Source organism: Meriones unguiculatus, chromosome 11 (assembly GCF_030254825.1).
Source record: "Meriones unguiculatus strain TT.TT164.6M chromosome 11, Bangor_MerUng_6.1, whole genome shotgun sequence".
Lineage (NCBI taxonomy): Eukaryota > Metazoa > Chordata > Mammalia > Rodentia > Muridae > Meriones > Meriones unguiculatus.
This window is the reverse complement of record NC_083359.1, coordinates 15,750,837-15,768,171: the sequence shown is the minus strand read 5'-3', so window position 1 is coordinate 15,768,171 and position 17,335 is coordinate 15,750,837. Positions and strand designations below refer to the sequence as shown.

General features: G+C 47.5%; 1 protein-coding gene across 2 annotated transcripts in view; it reads left to right on the top strand.

Annotated features, from left to right (window-relative positions):
• Positions 1 to 6,857: 6,857 nt before the first annotated feature.
• Positions 6,858 to 17,335, top strand: part of Slc36a1 (solute carrier family 36 member 1) — a 34,608-nt gene continuing 24,130 nt past the window's right edge. For both annotated transcript variants that reach the window (XM_021634580.2, XM_021634581.2), the window contains exon 1: positions 6,858 to 6,993. The gene's annotated coding sequence lies outside the window, so the exon portion shown is untranslated. The remainder of the gene's footprint in view (positions 6,994 to 17,335) is intronic.

Here is a 17,335-nt window from a genome sequence, read left to right as displayed (position 1 = left end):
TGGTCTCATGCAGGTCACCACAGCTGTGATGCGTTCACAGGTACAGTGAACCTGCCGTGTCCAGAAGCCAGCACTTCACGACCCACCCACCCCACCAACCCGCCCCACTCCCACGCCCAGCTCTTAAATGCTTCCTGTCCTTCCTCTGACTTGATTTAAAGCTTGAAGCCTTTTGTGCTTTTTTTTTTTTCCTTCAAAAGGTTCAGTGGATGAGAAATAGTGAAGCTGATACTGAACTGCTTCCCACTGATGACTTTTCAATTAACGATCTCATGCCAGTTGAGGATGTTTCAAACTCTATAGGAACTTAATTTGAACATCGCACTGTTGGGATTGTCACACGGGGCCTTTGCATTCTCCTGATTCTCAGAAGGATAAAATGAAGACCACTGAGAAAAGATTTTTTTTCATTAGCCAGGCACCGTGGCACATGCCTGTAATCCCTCCACTCAGGGAGGCAAGAAGCAGGAGGAGGAGGATCTCTGTGAGTTCGAAGCCAGCCTGGTCTATAGAGGGAATGCCAGGACAGCCAAGGCTACACAGAGAAACCTTGTCTCATAAAACGAGAGAGAGAAAGAAGAAATGAAAGAATTTTCCAGTATCTCATAGCTTTCTCTTAATATTTCAATCCTTAATCCCCGTTAATCATACAAGTTCTTGGGGTTCATTGTCTTTGCGCACATGCGTGCGCGCGCACCACACACACACACACACACACACACACACACAGAGCATGCATGGACCCTGTCTGCCTGTTCTTCTGCCCTAAAGCCCTCTTCCCTCCCCTCCCTGCCAGCAACCTTCCTAGTCTCTAGAAGTCTGCATTAGTTACCTTTTGATGCTGTGACAAAGTGATGCATACAAATGTAGGTGGTGGAGGGAAAGCAAAGGCCCACATGATGTGTGATAGTTTACCCTCCTGGTCTCTCGGCCAAACAACAGGGAGGAAGGCACTTGTATTGGGGTTACAGAACCCGTTGTCTGTGCTAAATCAGCACGCATCATTCTGGCCTGACACCTGGCTTTGCAAAGTCATAAAATAAATGTCTCCAGTGTCGCGACTCTGAGTCTCCAGTGCTCTTATTATGGAGTTGATGTCTCTGTTTTTCGTCGTCATCATCCTGGAAACACAGGCTCCATGCCATGGCTTAGGCTCCTGTCGCCTGAGGCTTCCCCTACCCCACCAAGAACTTTGCATTAATGAGATACTTCTAGTGCTCCTTTTTTTCTGGCCTCTGTAGTCCTGGAAGGGTATGGGGGAGCAGTTGAAATCGGTGTTGAGAAACAGCCCTCCACATTCCACATTTTGTCCCTTTATGGGGCAGATGATGATCAGGGATACCTCCAGTCTAAGTGAGGAGACGTGTGTTCTCACCTGAGCACATGGTATATTGTGGGCAGGGAACCCTGACGTTGAAGTGAGGGATTGCAGGCCGACCCTGGGTTCTGATGCTCATCAGGAAGCATGACTGTGCGCAAAGGTCTTCACAGGGGTCTGGCTTCCCACGGTGACCGTGCCGCAGCAGGCTGTCTGGCCGTGTGAATGGTTCTGTGGCTGACTTTGGGCTCACCCTGTCCTTTCCAGAATGAGAGGGTTCTTGAAGCTGGGGAAAGAAAGGCCCAGAGAACAGGAAGCCTGGGAGCAATGAGCTTCCTTCTAACTCATTTCACGAGGGAGGTGTTGAGCCCAGGGGGAAGGGTTAGGAAGTGGCAGAGTTGAGCTCCACCTTTTCCTATGTGGCCCCTATGTCAATGCTTTGATGTGGCATAGGAAGTATTACCCTCATCTAAGTGATCAGGGCCCTTTGTCACCATTGTGAGGTAATGCTAGGTCTGCCAAGACCACAGCTGGGGACTTAAGGTTTGCTCTACATTTCATAAGCTGCCTGGACTCAAGCCCTGAAAGAGTCCTCTTCAGCAGTGTCTTTTTCTACTAGTTGGCCCTGAAGACTAAGAGTCAGGAAGCTGTGGGCTGAGTAAGAGGTGAGGGAAGTGGAGGGACAGAGGGTGGGATAAAGACTGTACACATTTCCAGCTTTGGTGTGGCTGAAGCAGCGGAGATCAGAGACACCTATTACATTCTTGGACCATGTTCCTCCAGCGCAACCTTGCTTTAAAGATAGAGTTTGTTATTTACATGCATGTATGTATGTGCACAGGAAGTACAGGTACCCTTGGACGGCAGAGGAGCAAGTTGGGTCCCCTGGAGGTATAGATGATTGTGAGCCACCTAACATGGGTGCTGGGAACTGATCTTGGGCCCTCCGCAAGAATGGTACACACTCTTAAAGGCAGAGGCATCTTCTCCAGCCCCCAAATTTGTTATAGATTATAAATAGCACCCATTTGAGTTTCTTATTCCTTCTATAATAACTGCACACAGATTTTTAAAGCACAAGTTTATTTGGTCATTGTGCTTGAAGGTTGGGAGTCCCAAAGCCAAAGTGTCCCCAGGAGTTGGGTCCTTCTGAAGTTTTAAAGATGAACCCATTTCCTTGTTCTTCGGCTTTTAGAGGCTTCTGTAGACCAGACTCATGACCCCTGCTTCTATCCTCCCCACACTTTCCCTCCCTCCTATAGTAACCCCTGAGCTCATAATATACCCAGGTTTTCCTGGGTAATTTCACTTCAGGTTCTTTAATTAAGTCACATCCTCAAAGCCTCTTTGCCATCCAAGGCAGTCTTCTCACAGGCTCTGAGGTTAGGAGCCATCTTTGGAGGCTATCATTACTCTGTATTAGAGTACGGTAAACTTCTTCCCAATGCTGATCCCTTTCTGCCTGAGAAAGTTCTTTTGTTGTTTGTTTCTTTTTGTTTGTTTTTTGTGAGCTTGGGTATACAGGTATCTAAAATAGACCATAAGCATCAAACGTTTACTGGTAACTAATCATAAATACACACATTAAAAATTGTTCTGTCTCTGGGCATAGTGACAAACTCCTTTAATCCCAGCACCCAGGAGGCTGAGTAGTCAGATCTCTGTGAGTTCGAGGCCAGCCTGGTCTACAAAGCAAATTCCAGGACAGCCAGGGCTAAACAGAGAGACTGTCTCAACAACAACAAATGTCAGTCTTCTGATTATAAATTCTGAGATTTTTTTTTTTTAATACGCAGTATGAAATGGCAGAAGTCTGTGTAGGGTCATTTCAGAAACTGTTGGACATTTGTGCTATCTCAAGATTTTTTTTTTTTTCAAAAATTGACCCTTAAGTTAGCAGCAATTTGAAAAGTTAAAAAGTTAAAATTACATGTGTGCATGTGTGTGCCTGCTTGCCTGTATGCATACCACTAGTGTATGCAGGAGCCACAGAGGATCCCCGGGAGCTGGAATCACTGGTGGGTCTGAGCTGCTACAAAGGTACCGGAATCTGAGCCTGGGTCCCTTCCCAGAGCAGCAAGGGCTTTTAATTTCTGAGGTATTTCTGCAGTCCCCAAACCGTAATTTAAAAAAAAAAGGAGCCTCCTAATAAAATTCACCTAAAGATGGATTGATTTGACACATGCTGCGGAATGAGCTTAGGAAAATATTAAGTCTTTGTTTTTCATAACTCAGCTTTGTGCTTCTATAAGATAGAAACTTGAATGCACAGTATGAGAGAAAACATTGCAGTTTATAACATGTAATGCGGAAGTCTGAAACATAGCCGAGGTGTTTCAGGCTACGTTTGTTGGTGTTGTGTGCCACGGCCGTGCACCCAGTATGTGTGTTCATTCAATGCAACTATGGTGGGAGCGTGAAGAAACACCCCAGATTCTGTATAAATTTGACTTTGAAGTATTTTTTTTTTTGCCACTACACCTTCAGAAACCTCTGATCAGTACTAAGTTTTCACCACCTCCACATTAGTTACATGACATCATCTAGGATCACAACCCACAGTTTACATGGCTGTGTTTTATCCCCATCCTTGATTACAATTCCATCATAATCCTGATGGCCATACAACCTCTTTCATTCTCAAGTGTCTCCGTTTGAACAAAATATGCTTAGAATGCCCCTCTTGCCCCATGCTTTCCTGACCTGCCTGTGTCAGGGAGAAGATGATACCATTTTGAAAGCTCTTGGTGCAAAACAACAGAGCTAATGTTGGCTAGCCGTAACTGTCTCGGGAGCTCCAGCTGCCTTAGGATCTGCCTGGGTGCGCCAACCTCAGTTAGGTACCATGGACAGGGGTATGCCTCACCTGGGTCCCTGTGCTCCGACACTCCTGTCTTTGACATCATCCACAGGTTGTGTAAACTGATGCACCCATTGGCATCTTGGCATCATGCTCTCTCCCTACCCCCAGGCCTGCTATGTTCCTACAGATTGCCCATTTCTCCTTCATGCTGAACGTGTGAGCGTGTCCCCTTTAGCCCCAGAACGAATGGAATTTCAAATGGTTCAGGACTCTTTTTTCTGGCATCCTGATTGCTGTGTCTATAACTTCAATAGCTTTTCTTTTCTGTATTGGGGATGGAACCCAGGTGCTTCTTGTGGCACTCACCTGTGTTGTATCATATGGCGTGATGCTACACACACACACAGTATCTTTAGTACCTTGTCACGATGTATCTTTAAATACTTTTGTCACAAAAAAACCTATTTGTAGTATTTTTAAAAATTGTTATTGTCTCCTTTCATGTCATCAAAAACCATAAGAAAAGAGTCAAAAGTTGGGCTAGGGAGACGGCTCAGTTGGGAAAGTGCTGATTGTGCAATCGTGAGGACTCAAGTTTAATTCCTAGCACCTCCGTAAAAAAGCTGGACATTGGCACAGGCTTATAATCTCAGTGCTAGGGAGGTGGGGACAGGCAGATTCCTGGGGCCCACTGGACATCCAGTCTGGCTTACTTGATGAATTCCAGGCCCATGAGGAACCCTCCCTCAGAAAGCAAGGTGAGGACCTGCAGGATGTCTGAGCCTGTAATTAGGGACAGACACTTTCCAGAGCTACCAATCTGGCATCATTTCTTTCCTGACGTTTGCTCCCTTGGGTGTCATTCTTTCTTCCACAGCTGTTTTAATTTCATCAGTATTGCTGCTCATCTGCTTTGTGGCACAGCGCCTCTTATGTCTCTAGCTCCTGGTGTCCTTGTCCTGGATCTTCTTCATAACAGTTTTATCTTTTCTAACCGCTGTTCCAAAATGAGAGTCTACTCCATTCCTACCACTTAATGAGTCCTTGATCGTGTTCCAAAATACTTCAAATTCTAACAGTGCTGAATGCTTCCTCTTTAGCAAAGATCCATGAGTGTGAACGGTGGCATCGTTCCTGGGACACTGACAAAAGGGGGCCAGGCTTTCTTCATCTCCGCACAGTGTTCACTGAACCAGGGCCCGGAGGCCTTCTCTGGAAAAGGGGGCTGCTGGAGGGGCCATCGCTAGTGTCCACCCTGTATCTTGAAGGTCCACAGTGGCGACTAAATCAGTTAGGGGACAAGGAAACTTTGCATGGGCCCAGGCACACTGTATGATCCAAGAGCTTCAGCAGAGGGGATGGAAGCTGAGTGTACTGAAGATGGAACAGAGAATGTTGTTTCTGCAGAGGAGAGCGGATGCTGAGCAGAGTCCATCACCCCTGAGGATGGAGCTCAGGGGAGAAGGGAAATGACCCCCTACTGTTAGGCACAGAAGGAGTTATCTGAGATCTCTCTGTGGCATGACCCCTTTAGGTGCCAGATCTTAGGTGACTTGCAGACAACCAGGGAAGGGGAAGAATTGAGCGGGGCCTCCAACCGAACTTTCTAGATGGGTGACCCAAAGACTGCTCAGAGGGCCACCCAGTGGAAGTGATGAAGATGGACCTCAGGGTCACTCTTCACCACACTGCAGGAAGTGTTAGGCTATTACCCAGCACATCAAGCCGGTCTTCTGTTGCAGGGCTTTCAGCAGGAGGGGAAGCCAATCTCCCCATGTCTTGCTGGATTTCATTCACGGATGAGGATCTTGGCCCAGGAAGTGTGGAAAGGGACTCTCCTGGAACACATGCTACTGCTTTTCCTTTTACTTTCTTAAAAAATTTTTTTTTCACATTATTTACTGAGCATGTGTGTGTGTGTGTGTGTGTGTGTGTGCAGCATGGAGAATATGCATGTGTGTACATCTATGTGTGTGTTCTGTGTGGAGTATGTGTGTGTGGTGTATGGAGTATATGTATGTGTGTATATGTGGTGGTATGTGGAGTGTGTGTGTGTGTGTGTGTGTGTGTGTAGTGGAGCACTGGGAAGTCAGATGACGATACCGTTTCTCTCCTGAGTGGCTCCCACCATCTTATTTTTTTCAGACAGGGTTCCTCATTGAGCCTGGGGCCCGCTGTTTTAGCAAGATCAGTCAGTCTGCTGAAGACACCCAGGGGACCCTTCTGCCTCTAGCCCCAAGCTCTGGTGTTACTGGCACACGTTGCCATGCCTGGCTTTTTTATGTGCTGGGAATCTTAACTCGGGTCCTCATTATATCCAGTAAACAATTTTCCAAGGAGCCCTCTTTAAAATTTTTACATTGAAGCAAGATGTCTTTAAGTTACCGTGAACTCACTCTGTGGCCCAAACAGGCCTTGAACTTTCATTCTATCCAGCGCTGGGATTGCAATCTTCTCCCGTCAGGCCTGGCTGCATGATTTTTTTCAAAAGATGTGTATTTGTGATTATAAACCAGTACAAGCTCATTGACATCTGCTGCAAAAATAAAACCCAGCAAGAGTAAAAATTAGGGATATTTTGCATGCCGACTTCTCTGGGGAAGTCTAGGTCACCTTAGCTGTGGTCGTCCCAGAAGTGTGGTCCTTTCTGCAGCGGCGGCTGGAAGCCGCCAGATGACGCTGCGGAACAAGCGTCCAGGAGGAGGAGCGTGGAACGGGGCAACACGTGACCTGGGCTGGGGAACCAGTGTCACGTGACGGGGCCCGGAAGCGTCTGTCCAGGCGACTAAAACACTATGGGTAGGGGTCGGAGCTGAGGCTGCGCGGGGTGGGCTGAGCAGGAGCCGGATCCCTCACCGGGCAGGGCTGACCGGTGAGTAGTGCGCGCCCTGAGCTGCAATCCGGTCCCCTCCGGCTGTAGCGCGCGACCTCCCGCCAAGCAGATGCTGCTGTTCAGGGACAGGTCCCTCGTGGGGTGAGGTCTTCTGAGCCCCTTTGACAGATGTGCAGGCACGGTTCCCAGATGGAGAAGGGCTCACCGATGCCCGGATAGGGCCAATCCTCCGTTTCTCGATGCGTCTGGACGAGCCATACCCTTGCCTGGGGTCACAGGCTACCAGACTGCGACCTCCCTCCTCCGATAGTAGGGGAAACTGAGGCCCAGGGCTGTTGTGTGGGGGCTCCCGAGATACCCTCGCAGCAGGGTTATCAACTCCTGCAGCGGTTTGCTTTCTGCCACGTCGCCTTCTGCGGGGAAACTCGCCCTGCGAGAAGCCACTTGTCCCTTCCGCGTGGGTCGCGTCCTTGTTAGCTTTGCTCTGTCTGGGTTCTCCACTCCCGGGTTGGGCTCTGGGTGTGGTTCCGTTCGCTGGTGTTTTTTTTTTTTTTTTTTTTTTTTTTTTTCTTTTTGCAAACTCATCACTCTGTAGGCTTCGTTTCTCATCGTCGTGCAGTTTTGTGGAAGTCACATGGAAATATGAAATAGGAGCTGAAATAGACTTGGAGGGGCCAGGAGGGGCCAGGAGGGGCTCTGACGGGAACTTGAAGATCATTTGCTTCGTTTTCTGTAATTTGGCAGATTTAGGTAGCGACTGCTTATGTGGATGGATTGGGGTGGGGTGGGGGGTCTTGCTGAAACAGGATAGCAACATAGTGTCCTGAAAGGAACTGACATTGGGGAATCTACAGAGTGTGTTTAAGCTTTTGCCTCTTGCTTTGACGCCTTAGGTGACTCCGAATTCCCACTTGGGTTTACATTTTTCAGTGTATGGTAATAGGTTTGATTGAGTCTCCTGGGACCCTTTTGTTTTGATACTCTCATTGGGGTTTTTTGTTTGTTTGTTTTGTTTTTGTTTTTGTGTTGCCTTTATTCGGAGAGATTTGCTTCTCCGTGTAGCATACTGTAGGCATTAGCCTACAACAAGACCAGATCTTGTTCTAAAAAAAGAATCTTACCTGTACCCATTCCTAAATGTCTTGACTGCCCCTCCTCCCCACCCCACCCCAAATTATGGCTAAGCTAGACACTGGCAACTTAAAATAATTTTAATCGTCTTTCTCGTGACCGAGATCTCTTTTGGCTCTTGTTTGCATCTTAATTTACAGCAAACAGGTACCTTTAACATGTAGGGTTTATTGTTTGTTGTGTTGTGTTTGGATGGAACCCGGGGCCTTGGACATCCTGAACAAGCACTGCATCTCGGCCCTTAATTTTCATCCATGGGCCACGTTTCTTTACAGATGTTCTTGAGGTTGCAAGTAAGAGGCGCGGCTCTCAGCGCTTGGCATTGACTTGAGGCTGTGTCTGCCCTGGTGACGTATGTGCTTGCTACAGCCTCTTTGTTTTTACGTCTCTGTTTTCTCTTTAAAGCCTGTGGCTGTAGATTCAGCCTCATCCATGTTTTAGCTGTCTTTGTCTAGCCCAGAGCCTATAAAGGAGAGAGGGATTTGTTTATTTTGTTATTTTGGAGACTACACTTAAGATCAGTTACAGTAAGTGAAGTGGTTTTGAGCGTGAAAACTTTCAAGGAATGAGTTCTCTTTTGTGTTGGATACCTCGTGGACCTCCATATCCCCAGAGGAAGTTGTCACTGTGCTTTTAACTGATCACCTTGGGGAATGTTGCAGGTGAAATTGCTGTGCTGGGTAGAGAGAGCTGACCTAAATACAGTAATGTTTTCCTTCCTTATCCTCCTCACCCCTCCCTTTCTCCTTCTCCTTCCCTCTCTCTCCTCCTCCTCTCTCTCTTTGTATGTGTGTGTGTGTGTGTGTGTGTGTGTGTGTGTGTGTTTCCTAGGCACTGTCTACTTTTGCTGAGACAGAGTCTCCTTGGCTCTGAGCTTGCTGATTGGTTAGGTTGGGCTGGCTGAGAGCCCCGTGGAGTCACCTGTCTCTACCTCTCCAGCACCAGGATTATGAGGGCATCATTGTGCTGGCTTTTTTCACCTGCATTCTGGGAAGTGAGCTCATGTCCTTGTGAGGATTTTACAGACAGCTGTATTATCAGCACCCCGTTGTCTTCCATTGTCTTCCTTTCTGCCCCTACTCTCACCTTTTGAGGGTCTCAGCTCTTAAACTTCGAGGTTTCTGGTCGCTTCTTCCGCCTGACTTGAAGCTAGACCTTTTGCTGGGCTGGTGAATGGCTTTCTTTCTGTTTTCACTGGCCCCACAGCTGCTGCCAACCCTTTTTAGAATTATGTCCCTGTAGTGACTTTTCTTTTTTTAATTTTTATTTTTTAATATTAGTTACAGTTTGTTAACTTTGTATCCCTGCTGTATCCCGCTCCCTCTTTCCCTCCCAATCCCACCCTCCCACCCTCATCTCCTCCCTGTTCCTTTGCAAGCCCACTGATAGGAGAGAACCTCCTCCCCTTTCATCTGATACTGGTTTATCAGGTGTCTTCAGGACTGGCTGCAAAGTCCTCCTCTGTGGCCTAGCAAGGCTGCTCCTCCCTTTGGGGTGGTGGTGGTGGTGGTGGTGGTGGTGGTGAGGAGGAGGAGGTCAAAGAGCCCGCCATTGAGTTCATGTCAGAAACAGTCCCTGTTCCTCTTATTAGGGTACCCACTTGGATACTGAGCTACCAAGGGCTACATCTGAGCAGGGGCTCTAGGTCACATCCATACATGGTCCTTGGTTGGAGAAACAGTCTCATAAAAGACCCCTGTGCCTAGATATATTTGGTCCTTGTGGAACTCCTGTCCTCTCCAGGTCATAATAACTCCCCCCCCATTTTGATTCCCTGCACTCTGCCGAAAGTTTAGTTATGAGTCTTAATATCTGCTTTGATACACTGCTAGGCAGAGCCTTTCAGAGGCCCTCTGTGGTAGGCTCCTGTCTTGTTACTTGTTTGCTCCTACATCCAATGTCCATTCTGTTTGCCTTTCTAAGTAAGGATTGATCATCGTACCCTGGATCCTCTTTCTTGTTTATCTTCTTTAGGTGTATAGATTTCAGTATGCTTATCCTATCTTATAGGTCTATGTACGTGAGTATATACCATATGTGTCTTTCTGCTTTTGGGATACCTCACTCAGGATGATCGTTTCTAGGTCCCACCATTTGCCTGCAAATTTCATGATTTCCTCGTTTTTAATGTGACTTTTCTTTTTCCTGTGGAGGAGAGCCACATTTAGTCTGTTGACCCAAACCCAGGGCCTTGGGCGTCTCATGCCTCTCTCCTTTGGCCAGATGTAAAATGCGCACCTCTGCTTCACAGATTGGCATGTAAGGTTCGCAGCATGGAAACCACAAGATGCCAAATCTGGGGTTACTCCCAACAAATTGCTCTTGGGAGCTTGGACACCTAAGCCAGGGGGCAGGGGGAGGGAAGGGTGGGGCTCCTCTGTGCTTTTCTCCCTGAATTCAGCAGGCTGTCTGTGTAGGGCATTGCAGGGCTTTGGCACTTGGCTCAACATTTCCAAGTTAGGGACCCATCTCTGTCCTCGTCCTAGCTGGCTTTCTGTTGTTGTGGCAAATGCCATGACCAAAAGCAACTTGGGGAGGAAAGGGATTATTGTATCTTAGAGCTTACAGCCATCATGAAGTGATTCAGGGCAGGAAATCAAGGCAGGAACCGAAGCAGAAGCCACAGATAAACACTGCTTACTGGCTTGCTCCCCATGGATTGCTTGGCCTTCTTTTGTACACCAACCAGGCCCACTTGCTCATGGGTGACACCACCTAGAGTGAGCTGGGCCCTCCTGCATCAATCATTAATCAGTGAAAATGGCCCATAGACTCTCCTGTAGGGCAGTCTGATGTAGGCATTTTCTCAAGTGAAGTTTCCTTCTTCCAGGTGACCATGGTGGCTATTCTTGGTTGTCAACTTGACTACACTTGGAATTAACCAAAACCCAAGTAGCTGGGTACACCTGGGAGGGATCTTTTTATTATTATTATTAATTATTATTATTATTAAATTATTTGAAGTGGGAAGCCTTGCTTTAAATCCAGATCTCTTGAGGTCTGGATCCACCTTTAATCTGGGCCACGCTTTCTGGTAGCAGCCTCTATAAAGGACATGGAAAACAGAGGTTCTGACTTTTTGCCTGCTTGCCCTCATACTTGGTGGCATTAGAGCCCATCTTCAGGATTCTGGCATATGGTGAAGACCAGCCAAAACACCTGTCCTTGTGGACTGATCAGCTACTGGATTCTTTGTGTATATGTTGAAATTCTTAAAATTCTTGAATGTGTATATTGAAATTCTTGAAATATATATACATATATGTATACCTTTTTTTTCCATCAGTTCTGTTCCTCTAGATAACCCTGACTAATAAATGCAGTGACCCTGGCTTGAAGTGTCAAGTTGACAAGAATCTGGACAATCCTGTAGACTGTTAAGTGGGAAAAGCTCTGCAATGTTACTGTAGGGAATCTTTCTCTGGTCCAGGGTGTCTCCATGGTAACAATCACTACCATCATCGAGGCTCCGCTGTGTGCCAGGCAACACACCTGACCTTTATCTTATCTTCTAACAGTAGTATGACTTGGTGTACTGGAGACATCTCTCAGATGAAGGAGTCCAGACAAAACAGAGAATGACTTAGCTGAGGTTGCCTTCCTGAATTCAGCCGTGCAGAAATGCCTCCCCCCCCCCCGCCCCCAGCCAGCTCTGGGGCTAGTTTGGGGCTAGGCAGTCTACCATCTGGTGGTAGAAGGGCATTGGTCTGGCACTCTGGTTTGCTGGCTTGGAATCTCAGGTGATCTTTCTATGTCTGGGGGCTGGTGAGGCCATCTCTGTCCGTGCCTTGGTTTGACTCTGGACGAGAAGCTGCAGTAAGTTCTTCTGAAGTCACACCCGGCCCTAGCGCTTAGTGTGTGTGAAAACTGAGCATGCTTGCCTGCTCCTTAGTCACCGAGCACTGCTGACAGCAGCTGTCCTGTGGCCGCCCCGGCATGGGACACCTTCAGGCACGCACGAGGCTGGATTGCAGAATACATTCCGGTGGCTTCGGGGGACTGCTGCCTGGTGCTGTTTCTAACTGTTCTTGTAGTTATAAGATGTTTTCACTTCCCTCTTTGTGGACCGAATTGGGCAACCCAGCCTATGGCCTCTGTTCATGTCTTAAGAATTCTAGCACCACAAAGAAGAATTTGCTGCTTGCTCTGGGTTTCAAGGTCCAACTCATGACCTCAGAATAACGGGCAATCCGCATGGTGGGCTGGAGAGATGGATGGCTCAGAGGTTAAGTGCATTTGCTCCTCTACCCAGAGGTCTGAGCTTGGTTCCCAGAACCCACATGGGAGGGACACAGCTGGCCTTAACTCCAGCTCCAGAGGCTCTGTTGCCCTTTTCTGACACAAAAATGCACACACATACATATAAGTGTAATAAATCTTAAAAACTATTTAAAATCATAATTACCAGTGCCCACCTGTGGTGGGCGGTGAGGCCTTACGTGTAGGCATCCTAGTAAGAGTATACATTTTAAAGCACTTCATGTAAATTACTGTGGTCTGGGTCACTTAGGAAGACCAGTAAAACCAAACCTGCTGAGTGTTGGGTGCATACGGGTAAGCCAGCACTTGAACGGCTGACACAGGACGGTGGAGAGTTTGAGGCCAGTCGGGGTTCTAGAGAGCCCAAGTCCAAAAGAAAGAAAAAAAAATTAAATAAGGATTCCTAGCTGTGGCTGAGTTGAGCCAAAGATAAGAGTGCACATTCTAGTATTTCCCCCCCCCCCCCCAAATTAATGTAACAGCGTTAAAATGGAGCAAAAAAAAATTCTTTGTTTCTTTGCAATTTCTACACCTGATCTTAGACAAAAGGACAAAAAGTAATTATTTTATTTTAATATATAAGTAGTATTTCTGTGACACATTGACAATACAAATTACAGATTCATGAGGTATTGTGTCATTTTTATTCTAGTGTGTACAGGGGTCAGTTTTGATTACTGTTGTCTGTTTTGTCTCACTTTGCAGCCCATCCTGAAAATCCTGCCTCAGTCTCTCTCTGTGGGCACTGTGGGAAGAGATTTTGCCTTGTGTTGATGGACCACACATAATCTATAAACCATTGCTATGCTCAAGAACCTGAAAGACAAGCTTGCTTCAACTCTCTCATATTACACAACCCTTATTTCTCGTTAACAGGTCCCATTAAATCTCCTGAGGGGGCAGGAGTTGGCAGTTGCACTAGTTAGTGTAGATGCCAGGCTTCCTCAAGGGAGCCCACGGGGAGGGTGGCATAGCAGGGGAGGAGGAAGAGGTAGAGGAAGCCCCGTGTAGAATGGGGTAGCTGTGTCCACGTTCCTCAAAGTACCGACTGAGAATGGACCGCTGCCTAGCCTTGCCAGAGATGGAATCTCTCTCTCCTCCCCTTTCCTTCCTTTTCACTGTCTCTGAAACAGGATCTCCTGTAGCCCAGACCAGCCTTGGATGACCTTGAACTTGTGATCCTTCTTGTCCCCATCTCCTGAGTGCTGAATTGCAGGCCTGTTCTCCCACACCTGGCTTATGAGGTACTTGAGATGGGACCAAGGTCTTGTGTACTATAGGCAAGTCAGCTGAGCCTCATCCCCAGCCCCGGGGAACATGGCTTCTCCCAGAATGGTCTTATTTGTTCAGACTGCTGTGCAAACATAATAGTAGGCTCTTCCTGTAACAAGCAAACCCCTCCCTTCTTCTTTCCTCCCTTCTTCTTTCCATCTGTCAGTCTCAGCTCCGACGGATCTTTGAGGTCCCAAAGAACAAGTCTAATCTATGTGGCAGCCCTTAAAGACAGTTTCTGTGGCCCGGCTTGGGAGTGTAGGCCTGTAATCCCAGCTACTTGGGGAGCCAAGGCCAGAAGATCTCAAGAGTGAGTTCAAGGACAAAACTCTGTCTCAGCAACAACAAAAATGTGCGTAAGAGAGGAGCTGGTGATATAGCCCAGTGGGAGAGCACGTCCTAGCCTATAATTGCATAGGTTTGATTCCCATCATAAATACGAAAACAAAAATAAGCCGAAACAAAACAGATATTAGAGCACTAGTCACAAGGTTGGATGTTCTCCTTATCTCCTTATTTATCAGATTTCCAGCCCTTTTGTGGTCCTGGCCCTGAGCCCAAGGTTTACAGTGTGTTATAATTTCACCATCCTTTCAGGGCATTGCCTGGAACACACTGCAAGGCATGCCTGAGCCACATGCTACTCTCTGCCTGCTTCTCCCCCTCCCTGGTGCAGCCCGCAATCACCATCAGCTCTTTAGCATGTGTTTCTATGTTATTGATGTATTTTAAGTTTATCATTAACCAGCGACTATAAATGGCATCCCCCATCCATTATCAATATGCACACAGTTGCTAAGCCACAGCTCCTGTATCAGTAGTCACCCATTAGACCTTAGATCTAGAGATTTCAGTTTATTTTCGAGCAGCTGCTTTAGCTTCAGCCTGCTGCGGCTTTTCCATATGACTCTGTACAGTGTCAGGGATAAACTGAGAGTCCGTCCATGGCAGTTTCTTTAAAATCTTAATGCATTTTATTTTTACATTTTATTTAACTTTTTTTTTTTTCCCATGAGCTCTTTGTAGCCTTGAGCTCGCTGAGATCCACCTGCCTTTGCTTTGAAAGTGCTGGGCTCCTAGGCTTGCATCACCACATCTGGCTTAATTAGATTTTTGAGATAGGGTCTTACTATATTGCCCAGGGCTTGAACTTGTATTGCCATTTCCTCAGTGTCCTGACTGCTGGGATTATAGGTGTGTGCCACCATGCCCTGGCCATAGGGGTTTTGTGGTGAGTGAGAAGGGGTTGGGGACTCCTCCTTCATCTGCCCTTCAGTGACATTCACAGTCCACATACAAGGTCCTCTGTAGATGCGCTCAGTGTGTTGGAAGAGACTAGAAATGAGCTGATGTTCACATAAGTTATTACATCCTTTGATTAAAACTACAGAGGTGCCCCAGTCTGCACTTCCCACTTTGCTTTATACATTTGCAATCTAAGGGCATAGGAAAGAAAATTGTTCAGCATTTTACCAAGCAAATTGGTGACAGAGGCTAACCTCACACCCAGGCCCCTTGGCTTGCACATCAACTTAGTAGCTTTCGCTTCAGTGGCGGAGGTTTTCAGCTTTCTACATCCATGCACTTGGCAGTTTTGTTTTTTTTCCTGGTCCACTTGTGAGATAATTTTCCCAGATGTGCTTGAATCTCTACATCACACAAGTCAGTGGGACCCTCAGACTCTCAGTGGGAGGCTGTGGCAGTGGAGCAGGGAAGCGCCCCCCACCCCCACCCCGGGCTTGCAGGCCCTGTGTGGATTGAATATGCTTCATCTACACCAAAAGTCATGTTGAGGCTTGGTCCCCAAGGTGATGATGTTGAGAAATAACGGGGTCTTTAAGAGTCCCATGGGCTGCTACTCTCATGGAGGCATTAATGTAATTGCCCAGTGAGTGAGTGGGTTAGTGGCTGCTAGGAAGTGAGCATGGCTTCTCTCCGTTGGTCCTATCCCATCTTGTGACCTCTCCTCACTCTTGTGCCTTCACTTGCCCACTGGTTTTCTGTTTTTCTGCCATGCCTAAGGCAATGTGAGACCCTTGAGGGAAGCCTAGCAGATACTTGAACCCTCAGAACTGTGAGCTCATTCTTAAAATCTTATTTATTTTTATTTCATGCACATTAGTGTTTTGACTACATGTCTGTGTGAGGAGATTAGATTCCCCGGAGTTGTGAGCTGCCATGTGGGTTCTGGGAATTGAACCTAGGTCCTCTGGAAGAGCAGCCAGTGCTCTTAACCTCTGAGCCATCTCTCCAGCCCCTGTGAGTTCATTTCTTAATAAATTCCCTAGCCTCAGATAGTTTGTTACAGCAACAGAAAATGGACTAAGACAGGCCTTATACTGAATTTCCACTATGCATTTCCCTTGTGAGGCTTCACAGCCCTTTTCCTGACTCAAAGTTGGTGGAAGATGCTGTGACTCTCCCTGGAGCACTCTTGTGCTGGGGGGCAAGGCTGGTTTTCAGTCATCCCCAGAAGGGAGCCCTGGGCAGAGAGACATCCTCTGGCAGCCGGTGTTGGGGTGGCAGTTGGAAAGCTGGCTTCTCAAACATGAGGTAGCATCTCAGAGGCAGGCTGGTGTCTGCATGCTGAGGGAGAAGGGGCGGGTTTTATTTGACCGAAAATTCTTGAAGGATAGGAAGTTGACTCTCTTCCATTTAGTTCCCACAGCACCTGACACTGTGGTCAGTAGACATTTCTAGACCAACAGGCTGCCAGGCTGCCTTGCTACTTACTGTTTCACAGGACAAGTCCCTCCATCTTTGTGGGGAGATCCTTCGTCTATGCAATGAGGGGCTTGAGGTGACCTGGGATGGCTCCTTAGCAATGGGCTAAGATTCTGGGGGCCTGCACAACTTTCACCTAGCCGAGAGAAGCCCTGCCCTCTTCTCTTACCCAGCCTCACCATCCCTCAGCAGTGCACAGCAGGGAGGGTTAGTTCTTTTACCATCTTTTAAACATGAACAAATCTATAAAAATTTAAGAGAAGGCATAGGGCTGGAAAGGTGTGACACCATCCATCCTCCCCCTCATAAGGTCACCATCAACACTCCCATCACAAGGCAGATTAATGAGGGTGTCTTTATTTAGTCCACATTTTATGTGACATGGGAGTCTTCAGGGGACAATATGGAAGGACCCAGGGGGAATAGTGCTGCTGTGAGCTCATTTGTTTCAGTGTGGGCAGCTGTGTGGAAAGGCTGGTCGCAGAGTGTGTGTGGTGATGGAGGCTGACTGAGCTACTTACTCCCACCTGTCCAGCCGCTCAGATCCTTCCTGCCTCTGGAACTTTTCTTCCTTCCATGTCAGGGCTAAGGAGTCAGAAGGGAAGAACGGCCATTTTAGGTTTTGTGGGTGCTTTGCAGATTAGGGAAGAATTCTGGTGCCTAAGACTTCAGAGGCGAAGGTTGGGAGGGAGGCACTCGACAGGAGAGGGTCAGCAGACTCTGCTGTTGGGGCAGTTTCTGCAGCCTCCGAGTCTCCTTTAGTTCAAAGTGCTGGGCCTGTCAGAGCTGTACCTTGTACTTTGTACTGTTCTTTGGGATATCAATTTGCTGAGCCCCAGTAGAGCATTGTGGAGAGGAGCCACTGAGACAAAGATGGGGTAGCTCGTCGTCTCTCCTGCTCCCGCTCCTCTTCCTCTGAGGTGTGCTCAGCCACCATATTCCAGCACTCAGGTTCGTGGCCAAAAAAAAAATCCCAGGGTGAGGGTGAAGATGT